Source organism: Saccopteryx bilineata, chromosome 6 (genome assembly GCF_036850765.1).
Source record: "Saccopteryx bilineata isolate mSacBil1 chromosome 6, mSacBil1_pri_phased_curated, whole genome shotgun sequence".
Lineage (NCBI taxonomy): Eukaryota > Metazoa > Chordata > Mammalia > Chiroptera > Emballonuridae > Saccopteryx > Saccopteryx bilineata.
Window position 1 is genome coordinate 89,647,557 of NC_089495.1, and position 10,291 is coordinate 89,657,847.

The following is a 10,291-nucleotide window of genomic DNA, read 5'->3' on the forward strand; positions in this document are numbered from 1 at the left end:
GAAATAACAGTATTTAAATTATGAGACAAGGGTTCAAGAGTTCAGCATCTCCTGACTTTGTCTTTTAAAATGTTCCTTTTCGGAACCCAAACTGATGTTGCAAGGAAGTCTAAGCACCCATATGCACAGGATCCTGTGGAGGACAGCTGAAGCCTTGGACCTACAGGCCCACTTGAGGTCCCACCTGGTAGCCAGTAACACCTACCCGCTAGTGAATGAGGATATTTTAGAGTGTTCTAACATCCCAGTCCTTCAAATAACATCACATAAAGCAAAGGGAATGCCAAGTCAATGCAGAGAAATATGAGATATAATAAATTTGGCTTTTTTAACCCACTTTGGGGATGATATTATTATTACACAGTAAAACCCAACAGAAAGTGGTATTTTAAGGACTCGGACTTCCTTCCAATTTATTGCTCAGCTATCTTCTAGAAACATAGTATCCTTTCAAAACTTCTCTATATCTAGATAGGAAATAAAGGAATGTAGAAATGGAATCATGAGGTGGACATTTTAGGAACCATGCCTGGAGTAGCATATCTCTTCTGCTCATAGCCCATTGACCAGAATTAATCAAAGCCACATGCAATTCTAGGAAGCTCAGAAATTTGGCCTAGCAGTACACCTGAAAAAGAGAGAGAGAGAAAAAAAAAACAACTAGCACTTTTCATAAGATAGAAACACAACCACTGTGGTATGGATATTAAAGTAGGAATCTTAGGTGAAGGATTATTAAATTAATAAATCTTTGTTAGAATAAATTGGAACTAAATTTGGAGGCTTTATAGTTCTCTCAATTAATATTGTGCTTAAGGCATGAACAATCTGAGAAACAAAATAGGACCGTGCCATTAAGCCACAGTTGAGTTTTTGGAAAAAGATGTGGGATATTGGTAGGACAAATGAGAGAATTGTATTATCTAGAGAGTTGGCAGGTCATGTACTTCATGACATAACTATCATAGAAAAGGTAACAAAGATAGGGCACAGAGATTAGTTAACAGAGGGTAATAAAATTATAAAACCCTTAGTGCAGTAAAACATCATATCCAATGGAATTTATGAAATGAAAAAAAATAAAGAAGATATGTATTTGAGGCAAAAGATTTCATTATTTTAGAGGTCATAAAATTGTAGACAACAACAATGTTTTCAAGTATCCATATCAATAGGAGAGTAAATTGGGCTTAAATGGACTTCAGAGAAAGATTATATAAAAAAGTTGTAAAACTTTAAATTGTTATCTACATCCTACCCGAACATATAAAAATATTTCAAATTATTCTGAGAGTTGTGTGGGGAGTTTTGTTACATAAAGAGTGTCAAATGTTGGCAAAGGAAGGAAAAGGTGAGGAAAAATGTAGGTATTGTGAATAAAGTAAAACAGCAATTAAGAAAGAGATGATTAATATTAGCCTAAAAAGAAGAAAATATTTATCTTTAGGTGGTTGAGTGATGATCTAGAAATTATAGTGGAAAATCAGATAATCATGACCTAATAAATAATTTCCACTTTCAAAGCCTTTAAATAAAGCAGTTATAATATTGTGTATTATATGTGTATTTTTCTAAAAAATATTTAATGAAACTTAACTATGGAGTAATTTATGACTGCTTAAATGAAAAGAGAACTCTATAGAGATTAACTTCTCTGAAATATATTTTACATTTTAAGGGGTGGGAATGGCACCCAGGACTTATCTTTCTCTTGGAGAAATGTATTTACATTCTAAATTAGAGTAAGAACTCACAATTCTTTCTTTGGAGCAAAGGATTTTCTTTCGGAAGGGGTGGGGAAGGCATGTATATAAGCAGATAATATTTATATTTCTGTGTTCCCCATCTATGGTACAGACTCTGATAAATGTAGGATAACATATAGTTCTCAGCATTTGCCCCAAGAATAAGAACTAGGCAAATGGGAGATAGCACAGTTATCATGTATGTGTTAATAATCAGGCTAATGCAGAAAACTCATGTGAATTCAGGATAATATTAATAAAGTAGATATTAAAAATCTAACAGTAGTATGATAGGGGAAGTCCATGTTTTACTTATGATCTGGAGGAGATGGAAAAATAAGATAAAGTCAAAGATATACAAAAAAATAACTGTAGAACAGGGTCTCTGAAGTTTATTGTGAAATACTTTGGCCTAGAATGGGAAATAGATAAGGCTAATGGAAAGAGAATAGTATCGGTGTGAGAATCAAAGGTGCAATATATGACCTTGGAGGTCTTTAAATATAGATGATTACTTAAAGTGCCCCAGATACAAGATATCACCAAATAAGATACATTCAAATTTTCAACAAGAATCAATACATAAATTTCCGTGAAGAAATCAATCACAGCTAACACAGTTATTTAGAAATTGTGTGCTCCTATGTATGCCTCAGAGAGCTGCACAACAAGTTAAGATTCTCTGAATTCTGATTTTGTCATAAAACAATTACCATTTGTAGGGGTAGAACAAGTGACATTTGGTCTTGTCTTCATTTGGCTATACAGGGGATCCTCAGGTTATGACAGAGTTCCATTTCTACAACAGAGACATAACTGAATTTTGGTGTAACTTTTTTTTTTAATTTTATTTTTATTTTATTTATTCATTTTTAGAGAGGAGAGAGAGAGAGAGACAGAAAGGGAGAGAGAGGAGAGAGAGAGAGACAGAGAGAGAGAAGGGGGGAGGAGCTGGAAGCATCAACTCCCATATGTGCCTTGACCAGGCAAGCCTAGGATTTTGAACCGGCGACCTCAGCATTTCCAGGTCGACGCTTTATCCACTGCGCCACCACAGGTCAGGCTGGTGTAACTTAACACATCCTAGCCTAACGCAAACAGAACAACTGCGTTTTACCAGTCCAAAATGGCGTAGGCAAGCATACTGGGGAAACCAACTCCCTCACTCGTATACTGCGTTATTCTCCCACCACGCGCAACCAAACGAGTTCACTAATGTAGTACGTTAAGTATGACACTAAAGGCATAAACTGAAACACGTCTCAATTTTTAAAAGTTTTTATGGGAGTGAGAGTTATAAACTTGAAACATAATATGTCGAGACTGATGTAACCGTCTCGACGGAAACACCTGTGTTTCTAAGCAAATCCTAGCGAGATATTACTGCTCTCTAAGAAAATGAGTTCTTGTTTAAGACTGGATGACCAGGTTTTTGCCATAGTGAAGGGTGGACAGGTATTCCAGACAGAGAAAGTCATGTGCTGTTGCACAATGCACATAACCTACAGCATATATTTTTATATTTCCAGTAAAGAATTTTACCGTCACAACCCATAAGTTATTTTCAGAAAATTATCTTTGTAAAGAGCGAGATTTTTTTCATGTCCTTCAGTATTCTCCCTATTCTGCCAATAAAGTAATATTAAATCAGAGGGAGATAAAGAGAATGGTGTCTTCAGTCTTAGTTTCTTCTGCATTATGGTCATTGAACAACATGGTTAATTCTTTTAAAAAAAACTACATTATATTAGAAATAATTTCTGATTGTAGAAGGTTGTCATAGGATTAATTATCTAATTTGTTGTGCATATCCAATATCATTGCTATACTAAGTGTATGTTGAATAAACAGTGTGAGAAACCCAGCTAAGTTGTGTGTGTGTGTATGTGTGTGTGTGTGTGTATGTGTGTGTGTGTTTGTGTGTGTGTGTGTATGGTGGGGAAAGAGGGTGTTGTTTGTTCCTTTAGATTTAATTTTTCCAAATGAATTGTTCTAGATCCTCAGTTTAATACTAAAGTATTTTTTCATTATTCAAAATAATATATTATGGAATATATTCACATTTGAGATTCCTACCCAAATTCAATGGTTACAGACTATCGGCATCTGTGATAAAGTTACATACACTATCATTTATACCTAGAATTCTATACCAATACCCTGTACAAAGAAAACCAAACCTATACTCCTATCTGAGAGGTTTATATTCAGAAATATATATTATAAAATGAAAACTGATTGTATGCATACTAACAATTCTGAAGAAACTAAAGGAATCTGTTAAGACTCTTTTGGATATTATGGGTTAATTAAATGGCAGATATCAAAATTTAAGCTAACTTTAGCTTTTTTCCTGGTGAAGAGATGTAAAACTATTCTTACTAATCAAATCTAGTAAATGTTACTTTGAGTTTTAAGTATAAATGTAACCAATATTTCTTAGATAGGAAAAGAAGTTTCTAGGAGTTTATATGTCCTTCAACAAAAAGCAGAAAGTCAGTAAGAACCACAACAAGCCCATTTTCAGTGTAGTGCACCGAGCTTTAGCTCCACAATTCTCATTATGGCTAATTGGTACCAGGCCGTTAAACATGCTACACTACGCTAAAAATGAAACAAGTTCAATTTCAAACTGCATATAGACTTCAAATATATTTAATATGCTCTTGCTGTACTTAAGTTTTACTCACTAGGACAAGTTTCACTGAGGTTGCTATCTTCTAAATAGAAGAAAGAAAGTCACTTTGAACTTTCTGCTTTGAACAGTAAAACCAGTCGAGGAAAACAGGCTGTGTAGGCAAATGACTCCCTGTCCTCACATACCTGTCACCTACACATAAATGTCACATTATTTTCCTATTGCTGTGTAACATTACCACAAACTTAACAATTTAGCAACATACAATTATCTCATTGTCCAAGGGTTAGAAGCTCCAGCATGGTTTTGCTAGTTTGACCGCTCAAGGTCTCACAAGGCAAAAATTAAGGAAGGTATCAGCCAAGCTACATTTTCATTTGGAGGTTGACTGGGAAGAGTATGTCTCTAAACTCAGTTTGTTGTCAAAATTCATTCTTTGTTGTATGGTTGAGGGCATAGCTTCTTCTTGGCTTTTGCAGGAAGCGACTCTCAGGTCCTCAAACCACCCACAGTGCCCTGTAACCGTCTCACAGAGCCTCCCAAAACACAGCAGCTTTCCTCTTCAAGGTTCACAAGAGAACTTCTCTCTCAGGTCTTCTAAGACAAAATCGTCTAACTACAATGTATAAAAAAACTAATAAGGTTCTGGTCGGTTGGTTCAGCGGTAGAGCGTTGGCCTGGCGTGCGGGGGACCCGGGTTCGATTCCCGGCCAGGGCACATAGGAGAAGAGCCAATTTGCTTCTCCACCCCCCACCCTCCTTCCTCTCTGTCTCTCTCTTCCCCTCCCGCAGCCAAGGCTCCATTGGAGCAAAGAAGGCCCAGGCGCTGGGGATGGCTCCTTGGCCTCTGCCCCAGGCACTAGAGTGGCTCTGGTCGCAGCAGAGCGACGCCCTGTAGGGGCAGAGCATCGCCCCCTGGTGGGCAGAGCATCGCCCCTGGTGGGTGTGCCGGATGGATCCCTGTCGGGCGCATGCGGGAGTCTGTCTGACTGTCTCTCCCTGTTTCCAGCTTCAGAAAAAAAATACAAAAAAACCCCAAAAAACTAATAATGAAGTAACTATTCCATTATTTTTGCCACCCTCTATTGGCTAGAATCAAACCTCAGTTTTCACAATACTAAGGGGAGAGTATTCTAGAATATTTATCCAATGATTTATTGGAGTTCATCCTGTAAAATGTTTAACTCAAATGCCTATCTGCTCAAGTCAAGACATTGTTGTTTTTTTTCACTACATATCAAGGGAAGACACATCATTTTATCTAAACTTCCATTCTTCACTACTTTCCTAGAATTCCTATTTTATTTTGTCATAAATTATCATTTTTCCCCCTGTGGCTTTTAATTCCCCTTGGCATAGGTATATGAATTATGTCTTGCCAAAGTTTATCAATGACTATATTTCTTCTTAATCTAGCAGAAATTTTTTTCTTTAAATTGTTTCTGTCATCACAAGACAAATGGGTAAATTGCCTCTCTCTGTTAAGCATGCTCATGTCCTACAAATAGAAAATAATTCTTCTCTTCCAATGCTTTGCCAAAAAAAAAAAAAAAATCAGTGTACTGTGATGCCACTTGGCCAATAAAATGAAGTTTCTGGGGTTATTTGTCAAGGTTAACTCATTATCAGTTAGATTGTATTTCACCAATGATGAGTGGCATTTGCACCCTTTTTGATGTTTATTGGCCATCTGTATGTCCTCTTTGGATAAGGACCTATTCAAGTCCTTTGTCCATTTTTATTTGAATTGTTTGTGTTTTTGGTGTTGGGTTTTATATATATTTTTTAATTTGGAATATTAATCCATTTTCAGATACATCAGCAAATATATTCTCCAACTCAGTTGATTGTCTTTTCTTTTTGTTGATGGTTTCCTTTGCTGTGCAAAAACTTTTTAGTTTGATGTAGTTCCATTTCTGTTTCTTTTTCTTTTGTTTCACTTGCCCAAGGAGATATATCAGAAAAAAAAGTTGCTGTGAAATGTCTAAGAGTTTACTACCAGTATTTTCTTATAGGATTTTCATGATTTTAAGCCTAACGTTTAAGTCTTTAATCCACTTTGCGTTTATTTTTGTGTACGGAGGTCTAGTTTCATTTTTTTGCACATATCTGTCCAATTTTCCAAACACCTTTTCTTAGACAGTTTTTATCCCTTTGCAATTTTTTGCTTACTTTGTCAAATATTAATCCACTATAAATGTGTGAGTTGGGTAAAAATTTATGTTTTAAATCATTTCAGATTTAATAACTTTGGGAAGAAATGTCTGTTCTTGTAATATAATGAAGAAAAATATATAGAACATAATAAGCTATTTTTTACACTGGGTATAATACAGTTATGAAACATATGGATAATGTAGACACATGTATGTAACTATCATGAGCTTGTTTTAGTGCATACATGGGGTTTTATCACATTAATTATTATTTCAGTTAAAAATATAAATCATTATTGTAAACATGATTTAATTTTTATTTTAATTAGAATCAGCATAACTAAATCAATAATTTAGAGCTTAAATCAAAGAATTATTGGAATTTGTCAATCATGACTTATTTAGTTGTATAATTGTTTACATAGTTACCAGTTATTTAATTCATTATAAAGATGATCCAGTACTCAAAATTTATGAAAGAGTTATTTGTATGATATTTAAGGAAGATTAATAATTTTATAAATTAATATATTCTCATAACTATAAATAATGCATTTTTACTTAGTAATTTAACACAACGTTCTTATACGGAAATGCATACCTTTGCTTTCTTTATAATACATATGTCATACGTCAACACTGACTTTTTTTTAAAGATTTTAATTTTAGAAGAGGGGCGAGAGAGAGAGAAAGAAGCAGGAAGCATTAACTTAGTTGCTTCTCCTATGTGCCTTCATCACGCAGGCCCAGGGTTTTGAACCATTGATCTCTGAATTTCAGGTTGATGCTTTATCCACTGCACCACCATGGGTTGGAAGAAAATATTTTATTATTATTATTATTGATCTCAGAGATAGGGGAAGGGGGAGGGAGGGAAAGAGAGAGAGAGAGGAACATCAAGCCATTCCTGTATGTGCCTTGATTGGGGACCGAACTGGCAACCTCTCTGCTTTAGGACAATGCTCTATCTAGCCAACTGAGCTCTCTGGCCAGGGCTCACAATGTTGATTTTTAAAGATTTTTTTTTGATGAGCAAGTTATATCAAAAGCAGGATTGTAGTAATTAAATGTCCTGTATTCTATCACCAATAAAACATTCAATATATTCCTCTAAATAATTGAATGCCATAATATGAAGTTTTTAGTTTGTTTTAAAAATAATTGCAGCACTTAACACCTGGACTCACTTTGGCAATTTTAAATAACCAAGAGAACATAAAATTAATAAATATATATTTAAAAGATCAATTTAAATATCAATTGCTATCACAAGACCTATTGCTATATATATTTTTTTATTTTGGTTAGAGGAGGGGAAGATTCCTACATGTGCCCCAACCAGGATCAACCTGGCAAGCCCACTAGTGGATGATGCTCTGCCCATCTGGGGCTGTTACTCTGTTGCTCAGGCATGGAGCCATTTTTTTAGCATCTGATGAAGAGGCCAGGAGGCATCCTCAGTGCCTGAGGCCAACTTGCTGGAACTAATTGTGCCATGGCTGCAGGAGGGGGTAGGGTGAGGAGGTATGGGGAAACAAATGGCTGCTTCTCCTGTGTGCCCTAACTGGGAATTGAACCCAGGGCATCCACACTCTAGGCCAATGCCCTACCACTGAGCCAACTGACTAGGGCCTATTTTAAGATTTATTTGCAAGCATTCTTAGTGCATGATAAAGTAAGTATAAACTTAAACTTAATTATATATATTTACATGATTTAGGGAAATTCAATAAAAAAAAATTACCTTGATTATTTATAGAAAGAATTACATATAGCCTTGAATCTCTTACAGAAGTAAATATTAAGAAGGATAACAGAAACATTATCATGATTAAATAACTCTAGGCATCAAAGCAATTATAGTAAACAGAAAGATTAGAAAACTGCTCATTTCAAGAGTCATGCACCTGTTATTTCAAGCATGCCTTTGGCTTTAAACTTTCAGACAAGTTAGAGTTCATCACATGGAAAAGGGAACAAGAATTTAATCTTCACTATAGGGCTTAAAACATTTTTTAGGAAAAACATGAACTTTAAAAATGTATCACACTGCATAAACTACCCAGGAGTGATTTTCTTAACTTACATGAACACCCATGCGTTAAAAATAAATATTAAAAATCAGCTATCCTGACATACTCCTGGTTTTAAATCATTTTTTAGCATTATATAACCTTTGCATAGATAAGCCATTAAACTCTAACAAAATTACTAAAAGAAATGAATTAGCTTGGGGATTCTTAAGCAGTGACTCAAGAAGACAGACAGACACATACATGCACACCCTATGACTAAGAGATATGGAAAGCACTATTCTAACCAATATGTTAGCTTTGTATCAAATATATCATTTTACGAACAGCATGGTAATTGATTCAGAAAATAAAATTAAAATTACATTAAGTCAAAAAATAACTTGACCAAAATATTTATAATGCTTTGGTTAAAAGAAATAAAAAATACAAGTTTTCCTTAAATTATGCATTTTCAGTCTTTCTATCACATTTCAACTTTAACATTTCTTTGTTTTAAATTTTCTATTGAAATAAAAATTTTATTTTTGTATTTTAAGTGAATTTTAGGTATTTCATAAACATGTATTTATCATATAAATTCAACCTATTTCAGAATAGAATTTGATGCAATAAATTTAAAATTTACTAATTCCATAGTTTGTAACTGATATATTTCTAGTACCAAAAAAGTGGATAATATGAATAAAGTTAATAAAATAATACATGCAAGAAGTCACTGACTTCTAGGTAAAAATATGTACAGTGAATTATAATAACATAACATTATTTTAGAGCTCTCAGATCACTAGAGATAAAATTAAGAGAACATGAAAGGGTGTGAGAGAGCATGATTAACCTGATTATGTGCCCAGCAAATAATCTCTACTGTCAGTGTCAAGAAAAATTTAGTATATTAGCTTCTTTTAGTTTCCTTACCTGTAAAATTCAAATATGAGACAAAAGCAGCTCTTCCAGATTTGCGTCCATCAATGTCAAAAGTGTTCTGTGGTCAAATATATTTTGTGGATGACTGTATTAAACCAACTCACACAGGTTTGCTTGTTTTAACAATGTTTTTTTTTTCTTATTTTTTTTAAGTGAGAAGAACGGAGATAGAGAGATCCATGCATGTCCTCTGACTGGGATCTACACGCCACCCCCCATCTGGGGCCAATGCTCTGCTTATCTAGGGCCATGCTCAAAACCAAGCTATTATTAGCACCTGGGGCAGAAACTCCAAAGAGCTATCCTCAGCCCTTGGAGCCTATGTACTTGAATCAATCATGCCATGGCTGCAGGAGAGGAAGAGAGAGAGAGAGAGAGAGAGAGAAAGAAAGGGGGAGAGGGAGGAGCAAGAAGCAGATGATTGACTCCCCAGTGTGCCCTGACTGGAGATCAAACCTGGGGCATCCACATGCCCAGTCAATGCTCTACCACTGAAACAACCAGCCAGGGCCCATAATGTTTTCTTAAAAGCTAACTGTATGGTGAATAGGGTTGCTTGAGTTAGCAAATAAAATACAGAATATTCAGCAGCATTTGAATTTTAGATAAATGGTGAATAATTATGGTTATTATAGTATGTCTAGGATAATATTTGAGGCATTCTTTTTTTTTTTTTTTTACAGAGACAGAGAGAGAGTCAGAGAGAGGGATAGATAGGGACAGACAGGAACGGAGAGAGATGAGAAGCATCAATCATTAGTTTTTTGTTGCGACACCTTAGTTGTTCATTGA